Raw genomic sequence first — 18,555 nt, forward strand, 5'->3', positions numbered from 1 at the left:
CTCTCTCAGAGGCAATGGGGAAGAGGAAGAGGAGGAGAAATCGTATGACAGGGGGACTAGAAAGGGAGGTAACATTTGGAATGTAAATAAATAAATAAATTTTAAAAAATAAACAACAAATGGACTAATGGACTGGATAGATGGTCCTCTGAAGAAGAGATATATTAGTGGCTAGAAATGTGTGAAAGGATGTTCAGAAACCTTAGCCATCAGAGAAATGGAAGTTAAGACTGATTTGAGATCCTCTCACCACATGGTTCTGTTGGCATGGTTCTCATCAAAAATAAATGGTGATAAGTGCTTGCAAGACGTGGGGAGACGAGAGCCCTTATCCCCTACTGATGGGAATGTATAAACTTGGGCAGCAACTACAAAAATCAGTACAGAGGTTTCTCAAAAATAATAGTAAATAAATAAAATAGGAAGAACAACAACTAAAAGTAACTGCTCTGATATCTTTTCACTGAGGACTCCTTGACTCTGCTATTTAAACGTAAAATCTTTCATCAGTGAGTACATATCATGTGTGCTCCTTTGTGTCTGGGTTACCTCACTAGGATGATATTTTCTAGTTCCATCCATTTGCCTGCGAATTTCATGAAGTCATTGTTTTTAATTGCTGAGTAGTACTCCATTGTGTAAATGTACCACATTTTCTGTATCCAGTCTATGAAGGGACATCTTGGGTTCTTTCCAGCCCAAAAGTTCACAATGCCCATGATACAACACACAGATTACAACTCACAGATCATAAGAAGCTTAGAAGGAAGGAAGAGCAGGGTGTGGATGCTTCAGTCCTGCATTGGGGGTGGAGGAAATGACAGGATGACCTTAGGTGGTGGAGGGAGGGGAGACCTGGGAGGGAGAGAGGAAAAGGAAGAAAATAGGGGGGTAGTATCTGGTACTGAAGGGGATAGGAGAGAAGTACAGAGGGTCAGAAAATCGAATAAAAATATGTAACAAAGGGAGATGAGGAACTGGGGTAGCCGCTGGTGAGTCCCAGATGCCGGGGAAGCAGGAAACAAGAGGTTTCCATAACCCAACAGGGATAACCTTAGCCAAAATGTACAGAGACCACCTCCAGCAGACAGGCATGGCCCCCCCTTTACAGGATGACACCACCCACCCATCTCAAAGGATTTTTGTTTGTTTGTTTTTTCTCAAGACAGGGTTTCTCTGTGCAGCCCTGACTGTCCTGGAACTCACTCTGTAGACCAGACTGGCCTCGAACTCAGAAATCCACCTGCCTCTGCCTATGAGGTACTGGAATTAAAGGCGTATGCCACCACTGCCCGGCCATCTCAAAGTTTTTAAACCAGAAATGTTCCTGTCCAAAGGAAAGACAGGGACAAAAAGTGAGACTGAAGGAAGGACCATCCAGAGTCTGCCCCACCTGGTGATCCATCCTGTCTGCAGACACCAAACCCCTGGCACTGATGCTGTTGCCAAGAGGCACTTGCTGACAGGAACCTGGTGTAGTTGTTCCTTAGGAGGTTCTGCCAGCAACTGGCCAATGCAGATGTGGATGCTTGGAGCCAACCATCAGACTGAGCACTGGGACCCTGCTGGGGGAGCTGGCAGAAGGACTGTGGGAGCAGAGGGGGATGGTAACCCCATAGAATAATGTCAGCTAGTAGGACTACCCAGCACTCCCAGAGCCTAGACCACCACCCAAGAAGTGTACAGGGAGGGATCTATGGCTCCAGACACATACGTAGCAGAGAATGGCCGTGTCTGACAGCAATCGGAGGGGAGGCCCTTGGTCCTGTGGAGGTTTGATGCCCCAGTATGGTGGAATGCTGGAGCAGTGAGGCCAGGTGAGGATGGGTGGGTGGGAGAGGAGCACACTCACAGAGGCAAAGGGGAAGGGAGAGAGGGAATACACGGGATGGTTTTTCTGGTGGGGTAACCAAGCAGTGAGATATCATTTGAGATGTAAACGAATGGAATGATCAATTAAAAAAAAAAAAAACTTCAAATCTGTCTCTCAAACCAAGCATAATGGATAACCCGATTAAAATTTTAATAATGTCAGTGACTGATATACTTATTTATTTTTAGAAATAATGAATTGATAGGCAATAAAGACTGAAAAACATTAGTGAAAACTACCTGATTGCACTGAATTATGTTATTTAGAACATGTAGTGAACATAAACAAAGAACATGGCATACATGTATGAAGGTATCATTGTGTAACATTATCTTATACAATGAACATATTTATTTTAACATTGTAAAGGCCATATTGTTCAAAGAAGATAAAGTATAGTTTTACAGGCATGATTAATTTACTCTGGGTTAGAAACTTGGCCCAAATTCATTTAGTTGCAAATTGCACAGGACATAAGGGAGGTAACTATTAGCCTGGCCACCCACAGGAGTTATTAACTCAAATGCTGTAGGGATCGTGCTTGGCAGCCTTAAAGTATGTACTGGACAGTGTTTAATACAATGGGAAGTAGCTAAGGCTGTAGTAAATGAGAAAGTGTGTAGCCAGTAACATGACCAAATACCTTACTTCCTGTGTCAACTGACATAGTTTCTTTGTTTCTGTTGGAGGATACTTCTAGCCTAATTTTAAGGAAAGGATACATTAAACATTCTTTAATGAACAGTTTCCAAATGAGCCAATGCTACTGCCTCTGTACCTAGTGTTCTGACTGAAAGAACTATTTAGGTGTCCTTGAGTACCTTTGTTATAAATATAATTTCAGCGTTTGGTCTTAATCTAGTATTTTAATCCTTACAGGACTCAGCTGTCATTTCTCAGGTATGCAAGTCAGGCCTTTGTAGGAGACATTCTCAGAAGTGACATAGACATCTCTTGCCATATGGCTTGCACATGGGTTTTCTGCATGCGTGGTTAATTCAAGGGCATGAGAAAACATGCAAGTTCTATTGGGCATGAAAATTTGGATGTTGCTTTGAAATGTTGACCTTAAGATGTTTAACACCTGCAGGATATGACAACATCTCACAAAATCTTTATTGTAAATACTGCTGGGAATAGTAATTTATAAAAGAAGGGGAGAGAGCTCATTATTCATAGAAAAACAAGTCACAATAAGGTAAATTATTAGCACAAAGAAAGTTATCTAGTCCAGTATGCTATTTTCTCACAGTGGACAAGATAGTTGATATAATTAAAATGTTCATCACCCTACAACCTACACAGAATAAAAAATGAACGAATAATAAAATGTTCCAGATCAGTCTTGTGCAAAAGAAATAAATATGCTTTAACTACTGTTTTTTCTCCCTTACCATTATAATAAAATCCTGGGTTTATAAATGTGTTGGTTTGTCATTCAACTATCAACTTTTAACTTGCGAAGTCCTGTGTAAGGGAAATATTTGCCTATCAGGAAAGAAAAGCCTGTGACATTTTAGCTATGACTATAGTTTTAAAAAGTATTATCTGAGCTATGTGAGACTGTTTTGGTTCCTCAAGCCTCCATTTACTCATCTGTAAAATGGGCTCAAAAACGCTCACCTCACAGTTGACTGTAACTATAAAACACCTTAAAGGAAACTGATATGATATATAAATTATGAGATACTGTTTATAAGATAAATTAGACAGAAGCTACATCAACTAGGAATCCTAATCATGTCACTTTTATGCCGCATTTCCCAAACAAAATATTTAGTAGTTCTTGCTGAGGAGGAGATGTGGGCATTATGATAGTGTATGACCACCCTCTGCTTTACATTCTGTGCATTAGATCATTGTTTAAACAAACTAAGAAGTATGATGGCCAAAAACAGAATGGAATTGATAAAGATCAAATTCAACAGTAGGAATTCGTGTGATTAGTGGTTTCTGAGATGGTATTTTGTACAAAACAAAGTTGCTAAACATACAAGATAGTCTACATGATTCTCTCACTATTTTCAGCCCCTTTTATAAGGTAACACAGCCAAAAACTAAAATAAAATGATTCAGGAATATCGGATAACTCAAAACACGGAATAAGAATGATGAGTAGAGCTGAGAAGACAAGGAAGATTTTCCACTTCTGAGTTCATAAACTTTTAATATAATTAGATAATAGCACAGGTAATAGGTAACATAATATTTTAAATTGTGTGTGTGTGTTTGTGGGTAATTGTGTATATTTTCACATCTGTGTCAAGATTAGTTCAAAATATTAGTGTGTAGTACTCAAACTTACAATTCATGCTTCAAGAAAAGTATTAACAAATTTAGTTACAATAAAATTCTCAGCTTTATGATAGAGGTAAAGAAAGCCCTGTGATGAGAAAATCAGAGGAACAAGAAAGAACTCTGACTCACTTTAAATGAGAAGACTACGGAAAGACATCAGGAACCCGACGTGTGAGTTACGGCTTCTCCATCTGGCGCTTCAGGTATGAACAGCAAATATGCCATACACTCTGGACTATACATGACCTTGGGGTCATATTTAATATAATTTTAATATATTAATATAATTAATAGAATTTTAATTTTAATATAATTCTCTAGGATTATATTAATTCTAAACAGTTATGAATTTCTTGATACCGTTGTATGGCATGAAAATGAACCTGTCACAAGTGTCTAAAATAACAACTTTAAACTGTCATTATGCATTAGAACTTTTTAAAATTCTTCTATAAAAATTAACAGTGCCCTAGTCTGCTAACCCTGTCAACAATATCATTTATTGTGGATAGAAACCAAACCCCTATATGTTTTCCCATAGTTCCTATTGTTCCAGCTTGAACACAGTTGAAAAAATGCAAGTTAAGATTATGAATGGTTATCACTATGTTCAAAGGATACAAATTCAAAGAATAAATTCACATGGACCTTTCCTATGTAATCGAAAGATATTATAGAAAAATAAATTCATGTTTTGCTCAAGTGGCTGACATACCATCAGAATATGTATTTTGGTTAATAGAGAGTTCAGAGTAAAGCCAGTAACTTTTCCTTTTCATCAAATGTTTAGGGATATATCTATACAGCTAATAGACTCTTGGGAAGAAAGAAAAATAAAGACGAGGTGGATTCTGTTAGTCAGAGAGACATGGAAAGTACAAATGCTACTTTTTAAAGAAACTTTAGAGTAAAATTTTAAGTATGAAACATATATCTTCTTCTTTCCTGCCCATATTCATTTCCTGTGAGTGGAAATTGAGTTTATTAAAACATTCCCTTTTCACATTGTATAAAATTCTCTAAAATATCTATAAAAGCTAAACAAAATAATATTTGAAAATCTTAACATAGTTCTTTGACTAACAGTAATGCACACACACACACACACACACACACACACACATACACATACACACACACACATACACACAGGCGCATAGACTGTGGGCTAAAACTAGCAACATTGACATTTTATCCCTACTCTTACTCTGAAAAGGAGAAAATCATTACAAAAGAGTTTTGTGCAACATTGAAATGACAAGGTGTCTTCGGGATATTCAATGGTCTTTTGCTGAATCTACAGTGCAATTGCCAGTTTCTACTGACATTCTTTAGCAATTTGGCAGTTAAAGCCTTTGGGTTACAAATCAGAAATTTTTCATTCCAAACATCTGTGGATATTTAACTTTACCAGAAAATTGGCAAAATTATCCTAAAGGATAAAAGACGCTTGAGAGTGATATCAACCATCCATCATCCCAGTCATTCCAGCAGAGAAACAGACTCAGAAAATTGGCACCAGGCTGGACTCGGCCTCCTTGCCCTTGACAACACTGCGTTGCTTTCTTTCAAGTGCCCCATGCTGCGTTTGCGTGGTGAAAATTGCTCACGTAAGCACTCATGGGGACTGGCGGGCGGTCAGTGCAAAGCATGAGAATGGCTTCCGAGTGACCTTGCACCAAACATGTCGCTCTGATAACCCAAAGCAAAAGGAGGGTGTGAGAGCGAGACAAGCTGCAATGGGCAGATAGGATCCAAAAAATAAAAAATAAATAAATAAAAAAGAATAATAAAAAAAAGCATAGCAGCTGAAGAATTGTCAACACCAAGATGCCATTTCTACTGTCGTCCCTGTGCCATTGTTTCAAGGGCTAATGCTTGTTCATTCTTTTACTATGAAATAGTTTTTTTTTTAATTCTATGAAAATTACCTCTGATCAAACAGCAAGTAAGCCATAGTAAACAATTTTCTTATATACTTTTTATGTTACTACTTAGGGGGAAAGGGAAACCTGATCTGGTATTGGGTGAGGGGAAAGAACTGAAGCCCTGAGGGCCAGCAGAAGGGAAACAGGCCACCTCGGGACATAGGAGGTTGGGGGGTGGGGGGCCTCCAGAATGAACCAGAGACCTGGGAGGTGAGAGACTCAAAGAGAGTTGATGAAATGCCCTACAGTAGGGAAAGGGACCGTATAGAGCCCTCCTCCAGCAGGACGACAGGGCATCAAATGAGGGAGTGAGGGGACATCCCACAGTCACAACTCTGATCCATAAGTGTTCCTGTCTGAAAGAATTACAGGGATGGGAATGGAGAGGAGCCTGAGGAAAAAAGGTCCAGTGACAGGCACAAAGTGGGATCCAGCTCAAGGGGAGGCCCCAAGGCCTGACAGGACTACTGAGGCTGTGGAGCACTCACAAAAAGGGACCTAGCCTGATCACTCTCCAAAAAACCCAAAAGGCAGCTGAAAGAGTCAGATGCAGATATTTGCACCCAACCAATGGACAGAAGAAGCTGACCTCTGTTGTTGAATTAGGGAAGGCTGAAAGAAGCTGAGGAGAAGGGCGACTCTGTAGGAGGACCAGCAGTCTCACTCTGGACCCCAAGATCTCTCAAACACTGGGCCACCACATAGGTAGCATATACCAGCTGATATGAGGCCGCCAACACACATCCAGTAGAGGACTGCCAGGTTTGAGTTCATTTAGAGATGATGTACCTAACCCTCAAGAGATTGGAGGCTCCAGAGAGTTTAGAGGTGAGGTGGGTGGGGACAGTGGGGTGGAGAGGAGGTAAGGGATTTGAAACAGTCAGAGAGTGGACAGAGGGGGGTGAATAAAACATGGAGTGTAAAAAAATAAATAAATTTAAATAAAAAATACAAACTTTTTAAAAAAAGCAACCCACATGCACACACAAAGACTAACATTCTCCAAAGTTATTGCAGAAGGCATTGGAGCTCCTGCAGGATTTCAAAGGGATACACAGGGGTGTGTGTGTGTGTGTGTGTGTGTGTGTGTATGTGTGTATGTGTGTGTATGTGTGTATGTGTGTATGTGTGTATGTGTTTATGTGTATACGTGTGTATGTGTGTATGTGTATGTGTATGTGTATGTGTATGTATATGTATATGTGTATATTCACACCCATGCAATAGGTTTTCTTTTTAAGACATAGCAAATATACCAATGTTACATGAAAAAGTTACTAAAGTCTCATTTCCACCTATAAGCTTGTGTGAGGGTATGAGGTTAAATATTTTTGATAGACTTCAATCAAAATACTAATTTTCAGTAGGTTAAACACACAAAAAAATAGCTGATAAATTTGTTTTTTTATTTACACAGGCAACAGAAAGATTTATGGAAGTGTAAAGAAATGAGTTTGTTATTGCTATTTTCTTTTGAAAGTTTAGACTTTATATAAAAGTATTTTCATTATATAAACAAACATTGAGTTTATTAGTGTTTTATTCTAATACTTTTTAAAATAAGTATGTTTTAAACATCTCAGCTTTAATTTTAGGTCAGTAGCCAACAATAAATAAAACCATAAACTAATGCTTTTGGAAATCCCTAATAATTATAAGGTTTTCTGAGAACAAATGCCTAGATAACCTCCGATTAAACCATCTATAGATGCTATTAACTAGAGGTAACTTACTCTGCATCTTTTGTGAGATTTTTTTTTTCTTTCTTGGAAAGCTAATTGTATACTAGCACTGACATGTTGGTTCCCAATATCATTTAATTAAAGTAGCCTAGGGTTTGTTTAGAAATGGCTGGCTCTTGTCTCCTTGTACTAAGCTCAAATCCAAATGGATCAAGGACCTCCACATAAAGCCAGACACTCTGAAGCTAATAGAAGAAACTGGGGAAGACCCTTGAGGACATCGGTACAGGGAGAAAGTTTCTGAACAGAACACCAATAGCTTATGCTCTAAGATCAGGAATAGACAAATGGGACCTCATAAAATTACAAAGTTTCTGTAAGGCAAAGGACACCATCAAAAGGACAAATCGGCAACCAACAAATTGGGAAAAGATCGGAGGCGAGGCGGCGGCGGCAGCGGCGGCGGTAGCAGTGGCTGCTCCAGCTGAAGGGCCATCAGCGGTGGAACCAAGGCGACACAGGGTCCAGTTAGGCCCTGCGCCCACGACCACTGACCTTCGCTGACCAGCCGGGCGGCAAGCAACTGCGGTTCTGCGGAGCCTTTCGCTGCACGGAAGCCACTTCAGAACTCGGCTGCCCGCCAGTCAGGAGAGACTCACCGCCATCTTGATCCCGGGCTCCAGAGATCGGTCAGACTGAGGTACACAAACATAATCCGAGGCCCAACACCGCAGGGGTCTGAGCCAGACGGGCGTTGGCCTGCACCCAGGCCCTGGGCTGTTCGAGTGGCCATCGGGGCGCCAACCCAGCCAGGAGTTTTTTTTTTTGCCCCGGCCGGTGCACGGGCCGCCATTTTGCCTACAGGAGCCAGAGTGCTCGGGAGGGCAGAGACTGCTAACAAGCGTAGCCTGAGGCTAACAAAACGGGGGTCTAGGCCCCAAAAGGCACAGGACTGACCCCAAGAACTGGGCGGCTTGGTGGGCCATCTGTGTGTCAACCCGCCCAGGAGGTTATTAGCACAACAGACTCTCCCGGTGCTTTCGCGGAGCGCGGACGCGCACGCCCGCCATCCAGGTCACCTGGCGGACCCAAATAACAGACATAGCCCTAGGGGAACTTTGCTCGGACCTTGGCCTCCCAGGCGTTTGCCTGGACTCAGGGCCCAGGCGACAAGGCTAACCTAGTGTGCGCCAGCCCGGTTGGGGAAATCGGCTGCCCAGCGGAGTGAGCGGAGCACAGGGGAGGTCACAGCAACATTCACCTTCGGAGCTCCCTGGGGGTGCACACGGGTTCCACCTGGTCCACAGACACAATCTGGGGCAAGGCCTCAGGCAGAAGCCCCCAGCTCAACTCTCTCCGCTTCAGATCAGCCTGGGTGGCCGCCACATCTCCAGGTCCCTCAAGAGGCTAGTGGGGGCTTCCGGGCGGCCAGCTGGGAGAAGTCGGTGTGCTCCAATAAATCCTGCGGGCCCCAGCGGGAGCCTTCAGGTGCCTGCTTCGGGATCTGAACAGCCTGGACAACAGCACCCTGTCTATAGGCAGTACAGAGTGTAAGCTGTGCACCAGAGGCCAACAGGGAAGGGGCAGCTTGCACTGGTGAGTCCAGCACTGACAAGACCAAGTAACACCAGTGAGAGCTAGATGGCAAAAGGCAAACGCAGAAACGTCACTAACAGAAATCAAGGCAATATGGCAACATCTGAACCAAATTCTCCTCTACCAGCAAGTCCTGGATACCCCATCACACCAGTAAAACAAGATTTGGATTTAAAATCACTGGTCATGATGCTGGTACAGGAACACATGAAGGACATTGAGGAGAAAATGGATCAAAAGTTAGAAGCCCTTGCAAGGGAAACACAAAAATCATTGAAAGAAATCCAGGAGAATACAAAAGCCAACAAGGAGGAAATGCAAAAAACACTTAAAGAAATACAGGAGAACTTTGCTCAACAGGCTGAGGTCATGAAAGACGAAACACAAAAATCTCTTAAAGAAATACAGGAGAACTTTGGTCAACAGGCTGAGCTCATGAAAGAGGAAACACAAAAATCTCTTAAAGAATTACAGGAAAACACAAACATGCAAGGGAAGGAGCTAAGCAAAACCATCCAGGATCTAAAATCAGAAGTAGAAACAACTAAGAAAACTCAAAGGGAGACAACTTTGGAGATAGAAAGCCTTGGGAAGAAATCAGGGGACAGAGATGCAAATATCAACAACAGAATACAAGAGATAGAAGAAAGAATCTCAGATGCTGAAGATTCCATAGAAACCATGGACTCAACAGTTAAAGAAAATGCAAAGTGCAAAAAGCTTGTAACCCAAAATATCCAGGAAATCCAGGACACAATGAGAAGACCAAACCTAAGGATTATAGGCATAGATGAGAGTGAAGATTTACAACTTAAAGGGCCAGCAAATATCTTCAATAAAATTATGGAAGAAAACTTCCCTAACCTAAAGAGAGAGATGCCCATGAATATACAAGAAGCCTACAGAACTCCAAACAGACTGGACCAGAACAGAAATACTTCCCGTCACATAATAATCAAAACACCAAATGTTCTAAACAAAGAAAGAATACTAAAGGCAGTAAGAGAAAAAGGCCAAGTAACATATAAAGGAAGACCTATCAGAATCACAGCAGACTTTTCACCTGAGACTATGAAGGCTAGAAGGTCCTGGGCAGATCTCATGCAGACTCTAAGAGAACACAAATGCCAACCAAAACTACTATATCCAGCAAAACTCTCAATCACCATAGATGGAGAAACTAAGATATTTCACGACAAAACCAAGTTCACCCAATATCTATCCACAAACCCAGCCCTAAAAAGGATAATAAGAGGACAACACCAATACAAGGAGGGAAACTCCACCCTGAAAAAAGCAAGATAGTAACCTTTCATCAAACCCAAATAAGTTAAGCAATCAAATTTAAGAAATAACGTCAAAAATGATAGGAAGTAACAATCACTATTCCTTAATATCTCTTAACATCAATGGACTCAATGCCCCAATAAAAAGACACAGACTAACTGACTGGATACGTAAACAGGACCCTACATTTTGCTGCTTACAGGAAACACACCTCAGGGTCAAAGACAAACACTACCTTAGAGTAAAAGGCTGGAAGACAATTTTACAAGCAAATGGTCTCAGGAAACAAGCTGGAGTAGCCATTTTAATATCAGATAAAATTGACTTTCAACCCAAAGTCATCAAAAGAGACTCTGAGGGACACTTCTTGCTGGTCAAAGGAAAAATACAACAAGAAGAACTCTCAATCCTGAACATCTATGCTCCAAATGCAAGGGCACCCTCTTTCATAAAAGAAACTTTATTAAAACTCAAAGCACACATTGCACCTAACACAATAATTGTGGGTGACTTCAACACTGCACTTTCCTCAATGGACCGATCAGGAAAACAGAAACTAAACAAGGACACAATGAAACTAATTGAAGCTTTGGACCAATTAGATTTAACTGATATATATAGAACATTCTATCCTAAAACAAAAGAATATACCTTTTTTTCAGCACCTCATGGTACCTTCTCCAAAATCGACCATATAATTGGTCACAAGACAGACCTCAACAAATATAAAAAGATAGAACTAATCCCATGCCTCCTATCTGATCACTATGGAATAAAAGTGGTCTTCAATAGCAACAGAAACAACAGAAAACCCACAAACACGTGGAGATTGAACAATACTCTACTCAATGACACCTTGGTCAAGGAAGAAATAAAGAAAGAAATTAAAGACTTTTTAGAACACAATGAAAATGAAAACACAACATACCCAAATCTATGGGACACAATGAAAGCAGTGCTAAGAGGAAAACTCATAGCCCTGAGTGCCTCCAAAAAGAAAATGGAGAGAGCATACATTACCAACTTAATGACACACCTGAAAGCCCTGGAACAAAAAGAAGCTATTTCACCCAGGAGGAGTAGAAGGCAGGAAATCATCAAACTCAGGGCCGAAATCAATCAAGTAGAAACAAAGAGAACCATACAAAAAATCAACAAAACTAGGAGCTGGTTCTTTGAGAAAATCAACAAGATAGATAAACCTTTAGCCAGACTGACCAAAGGGCACAGAGAAAGTATCCAAATTAACAAACTTAGAAATGAAAAGGGAGACATAACAACGGAAACTGAGGAAATCCAAAAAATCATCAGATCCTACTACAAGAGCCTGTACTCAACACAACTGGAGAATCTGGAGGAAATGGACAATTTCCTTGACAGATACCAAATACCAAAATTAAATCAGGACCAACTAGACCATCTAAACAGTCCCATAAAGCCTAAAGAAATAGAAGGAGTCATAGAAAGTCTTCCAACCAAAAAAAGCACAGGACCAGATGGTTTCAGTGCAGAATTCTACCAGACCTTCAAAGAAGAATTAACACCAATACTCTTCAAACTATTCCACAAAATAGAAACAGAAGGAACACTACCCAATTCCTTCTACGAAGCCACAATTACGCTGATACCAAAGCCACACAAAGATCCAACAAAGAAAGAGAACTTCAGACCAATTTCCCTTATGAACATCGATGCAAAAATACTCAACAAAATTCTTGCCAACCGAATCCAAGAACACATCAAAACGATCATCCACCATGATCAAGTAGGCTTTATCCCGGGAATGCAGGGTTGGTTCAATATACGGAAATCCATCAATACAATCCACTACATAAACAAACTCAAAGAACAAAACCACATGGTCATTTCATTGGATGCTGAAAAAGCATTTGACAAAATTCAGCATCCTTTCATGCTTAAAGTCTTGGAGAGAACAGGAATTCAAGGCCCATACCTAAACATAGTAAAAGCAATATACAGCAAACCGGTAGCCAGCATCAAACTAAACGGAGAGAAACTTGAAGCAATCCCACTGAAATCAGGGACCAGACAAGGCTGCCCCCTTTCTCCTTATCTTTTCAATATTGTACTTGAGGTACTAGCTCGGGCAATTCGACAACATAAGGAGGTCAAAGGGATACAAATTGGAAAGGAGGAAGTCAAACTATCATTATTTGCAGACGACATGATCGTCTACCTAAGTGACCCAAAGAACTCCACTAGAGAGCTCCTACAGCTGATAAACAACTTCAGCAAAGTGGCAGGTTACAAAATCAACTCAAGCAAATCAGTGGCCTTCCTATACTCAAAGGATAAGCAGGCTGAGAAAGAAATTAGGGAAATGACCCCCTTCACAATAGCCACAAACAGTATAAAGTATCTTGGGGTGACTCTTACCAAACATGCGAAAGATCTGTATGACAAGAACTTCAAGACTCTGAAGAAGGAAATGGAAGAAGACCTCAAAAAATGGGAAAACCTCCCATGCTCATGGATCGGTAGAATCAATATAGTTAAAATGGCCATTTTGCCTAAAGCACTATACAGATTCAATGCAATACCCATCAAAATCCCAACTCAATTCTTCACAGAGTTAGAAAGAGCAATTATCAAATTCATCTGGAACAACAAAAAACCCAGGATAGCTAAAACTATTCTCAGCAACAAAAGAAAATCTGGGGGAATCAGTATCCCTGACCTCAAGCAATACTACAGAGCAATAGTGTTAAAAACTGCATGGTATTGGTACAGTGACAGGCAGGAGGATCAATGGAACAGGATTGAAGATCCAGAAATGAACCCACACACCTATGGCCACTTGATCCTCGACAAAGAGGCTGAAAACATCCAATGGAAAAAAGATAGCCTTTTCAACAAATGGTGCTGGTTCAACTGGAGGTCAGCATGCAGAAGAATGCAAATTGATCCATCCTTGTCTCCTTGTACTAAGCTCAAATCCAAATGGATCAAGGACCTCCACATAAAGCCAGACACTCTGAAGCTAATAGAAAAGAAACTGGGGAAGACCCTTGAGGACATCGGTACAGGGAGAAAGTTTCTGAACAGAACACCAATAGCGTATGCTCTAAGAGCAAGAATTGACAAATGGGACCTCATAAGGTTACAGAGTTTCTGTAAGGCAAAGGACACCATCAAGAGGACAGATCGGCAACCAACAAATTGGGAAAAGATCTTCACCAATCCTACATCAGATAGAGGGCTAATATCCAATATATATAAAGAACTCAAGAAGTTAGACTCCAGAAAACCGAACAACCCTATTAAAAAATGGGGTACAGAGTTAAACAAAGAATTCTCACCTGAAGAACTTCGGATGGCGGAGAAGCATCTTAAAAAATGCTCCACTTCATTAGTCATTAGGGAAATGCAAATCAAAACAACCCTAAGATTTCATCTTACACCAGTCAGAATGGCTAAGATTAAAAATTCAGGAGACAGCAGGTGTTGGAGAGGGTGCGGAGAAAGAGGAACACTCCTCCACTGCTGGTGGGGTTGCAAATTGGTACAACCACTCTGGAAAGCAGTCTGGCGGTTCCTCCGAAAACTGGGCACCTCACTTCCAGAAGATCCTGCTATACCACTCCTGGGCATATACCCAGAGGATTCCCCACCATGTAATAAGGATACATGCTCTACTATGTTCATAGCAGCCCTATTTATAATTGCCAGATGCTGGAAAGAACCCAGGTATCCCTCAACAGAAGAGTGGATACAAAAAATGTGGTATATCTACACAATGGAGTACTATTCAGCCATTAGAAACAATGAATTCATGAAATTCTTAGGCAAATGGATGGAGCTAGAGAACATCATACTAAGTGAGGTAACCCACACTCAAAAGGTGAATCATGGTATGCACTCACTAATAAGTGGTTATTAACCTAGAAAACTGGAATACCCAAAACATAATCCACACATCAAATGAGATACAAGAAGAAAGCAGGAGTGGTCCCTGGTTCTGGAAAGACTCAGTGAAACAGTATTTGGCAAAACCAGAACGGGGAACTGGGAAGGGGTGGGAGGGAGGACAGGGGAAGAGAAGGGGGCTTACGGGACTTTCGGGGAGTGGGGGGGGGCTAGAAAAGGGGAAATCATTTGAAATGTAAATAAATTATATCAAATAAAAAAAAAATTGGGAAAAGATCTTCACCAACCCTACATCAGATAGAGGGCTAATATCCAATATATATAAAGAACTCAAGAAGTTAGACTCCAGAAAACTAAACAACCCTTTTAAAAAATGGGGTACAGAGTTAAACAAAGAATTTTCACCTGAATAACTTCGGATGGCGGAGAAGCATCTTAAAAAATGCTCAACTTCATTAGTCATTAGGGAAATGCAAATCAAAACAACCCTGAGATTTCACCTTACACCAGTCAGAATGGCTAAGATTAAAAATTCAGGAGACAGCAGGTGTTAGAGAGGATGTGGAGAAAGAGGAACACTCCTCCACTGCTGGTGGGGTTGCAAATTGGTACAACCACTCTGGAAATCGGTCTGGTGATTCCTCAGAAAACTGGGCACCTCACTTCCAGAAGATCCTGCTATACCACTCCTGGGCATATACCCAGAGGACTCCCCACCATGTAATAAGGATACATGCTCTACTATGTTCATAGCAGCCCTATTTGTAATTGCCAGAAGCTGGAAAGAACCCAGATATCCCTCAACAGAAGAGTGGATGCAAAAAATGTGGTATATCTACACAATGGAGTACTATTCAGCCATTAGAAACAATGAATTCGTGAAATTCTTAGGCAAATGGATGGAGCTAGAGAACATCATACTGTAACCCAGACTCAAAAGATGAATCGTGGTATGCACTCACTAATAAGTGGATATTAACCTAGAAAACTGATCCAAAACATAATCCACACACCAAATGAGGTACAAGAAGAAAGGAGGAGTGGCCCCTTGTTCTGGAAAGACTCGGTGAAGCAGTATAGGGCAAAACCAGAACGGGGAAGTGAGAAGGGGTGGGTGGGAGGACAAGGGGAGAGAAGGGGGCTTATGGGACTTTGGAGGACTGGGGGGCTAGAGAACGGGAAATCATTTGAAATGTAAATAAAAATGTATCGAATTTAAAAAAAGGAAAAAAAAAAAGAAAGAAATGGCTGGCTCTAGGACTTTGCCAGTAAATATCCAGGATGATCCAGGAGGATCTTGCAGAGCTGGAAAGCAAGCTAAAGCTAAATCAATGAACAGCAAGCAACTACAGACAAACAATGAGGTAGCATGCCAAAGAACTGTGAAGCCAACTGACAGGGCCCCACTGACTGGAGATGGAACAGTCTAGCAACAAATTTTAAAAAGTAGCATTGGATCATGATTCACAAGAACATTAACATTTACTAGTCTAAATAAACAGATAAGAACAGTTGGTGAGATGGTTCTGCAGTAGAGGCAATTGGATGAAGGCTTGGAAACCTCAATTTTATTCCTATCTCCTAAAAGGCTCATAATGGCATATGCACATCTTCACACACACACACACACACACACACACACACACACACACACATGCACACTTAAAACAAATGAAAGAGCTTCCAGTTTCCTTCTACTGCCTGAGCAGATCCTGTGCCACAGCACTCCATACCAGGAGAGAGATAGCCTCCTAGGAGTGTGGACAAGCCTGTGAGTGCAGGTAAGGTCACAACTGCTGCTCAGAGGGGCCTTCCCAGAACCCTCGGGACAACCTGGGACAGTAGTGTTCCTGTTTCCATCTGCAACCCGGAGCTGTCCCAGTGCCACAGCACTCCATATCCAACTACCAACAGGAGACAGATGCTCTCCCAAGAGTAATTCCACATTTGTGAACAGAGGTAAGAGCACCACTTCTGTTCAAATTTCTGGCCTAAGAGGGTCCTTCCCAGAGTCATCTGGACACAGGAACCAAGGTACAGCTGGGGACAAGATCCTACTGGTTTCTGTCTATATCCCAGAGCTGACTCTGTACCACAGCTTTCCATACCCATATACCTTCAGGAGTGCTGACACACAGTCTTGCAGGAGAGACAAATTGCAGTCAGAGACATCAATACCAACTGCACCAGAGATAACCATATGGCTAGAAAAAAAGGGCAAGAATACAAACAACAGAAACCAAGGCTACTTGGAATCATTAGAACCCAGTTCTCCCACCATGGAGAGACCTGGATACACCAACATACCAGAAAAGCAAGACTGATTTAAAGTCACATCAGATGATGATGATGGAGAACTTTAAGAAGGACATAAATAACTCACTTAAAGAAATACAAGAGAACACAGATAAATAGCTAGAAGCACTTAAAGAGGAAACACAAAAATGCCTTAAAGAAATACAGGAAAACACAACCAAACAGATGAAGGAACTGAACAAAACCATCCAGGATCTAAAAGTAGAAATAGAAACAATGAAGAAATAACAAAGGAAGACAACTCTGGAGATAGAAAACCTAGGACAGAGATCAGGAATTTTACACACAAGCATCACCAACAGAATACAAGAAATAGAAGAGAGAATCTTAGGTGCAGAAGATAATATAGAAAACATTGACACAACAGTCAAAGAAAATGCAAAATGCAAAAAGCTCCTAACCCAAAACATTCAGGAAGTACAGGACACAATGAGAAGACCAGACCAAAAGATAATAGGTATAGAAGAGACTGAAGATTTCCAACTTAAAGGACCAGTAAATTATCTTCAATGAAATTATAGAAAACTTTGTAACCTAAAGAAGGAGATACACATGAATGTATAAGAAGCCTACAGAACTCCAAATAGATTGGACCAGAAAAAAAAATTCCTCCTATCACATAATAGTCAAAAACACCAAATGTACTAAACAAAGAAAGAATATTAAAAGCAGAAACGGAAAAAGGTCAAATAACATATAAAGGCAGGCTTATCAGAATTACACCAGACTTCTCATCAAAGACTATGAAAGCTAGAAGATCCTGGGCAGACCTCATACAGACCCTAAGGGAACACAAATGCCAGCCCAGACTACTATACCAAGGAAAACTCTCAATTACAATAGATGGAGAAATCAGGATATTCTATGACAAAACCAAATTTACACAATATATTTCTACAGATGCAGATAAACAAAGAATAATAGATGGAAAACACCATCACAAGGAGGAAAACTACCCTATAGAAAAAGCAAGAAAATAATCTTTCATCAAACCCAAAAGAAGATAGCCACACAAACATAAAAAAAGTATCATTAAAAATAACAGGAAGCAATGGTCACCATTCTTTAATATCTCAACATCAATGGACTCAATTCCCCAATAAACAAACATAGGATAACAAATTATATACATAAACAGGACCCAGCATTTTGCTGCATACAGGTAATGGACCTCAGCATCAAAGACAGACACTACCTCAAAGTAAAGGGCTGGAAAACAATTTTCCAAGAAAATGGTCCCAAGTAACAAGGTGGAATAGAAATTCAAATATCAGATAAAATTGATTTTTAACCAAAAGTTATCAAAAAGGATACGGAAGAACACTTCATATTCATTAAAGTAAAAATCTAAGAAGAAGAACTCTCATTTCTCAACATCTATGCTCCAAACGCAAAGGTACCCACATTCATAAGAGAAACTTCACGAAAGCTGAAAGCACATATTACACCTCACACAATAATAGTGGGAGACTTCAGCACCTCACTCTCATCAATGGACAGATCATGGAAACACAGACACAGTGAAACTAACAGAAGTAATGGATCAAATGGATTTACCAGATATCTATAGAACATTTCATCCTATATCAAAAGAATATACCTTTTTCGAGCACCACATGATACTGCCTCAAAAACTGACCATATAATCAGTCACAAAACAGAACTCAACAGATATAAGAAGATTGAA

Source organism: Apodemus sylvaticus, chromosome 23, assembly GCF_947179515.1.
Source record: "Apodemus sylvaticus chromosome 23, mApoSyl1.1, whole genome shotgun sequence".
NCBI lineage: Eukaryota > Metazoa > Chordata > Mammalia > Rodentia > Muridae > Apodemus > Apodemus sylvaticus.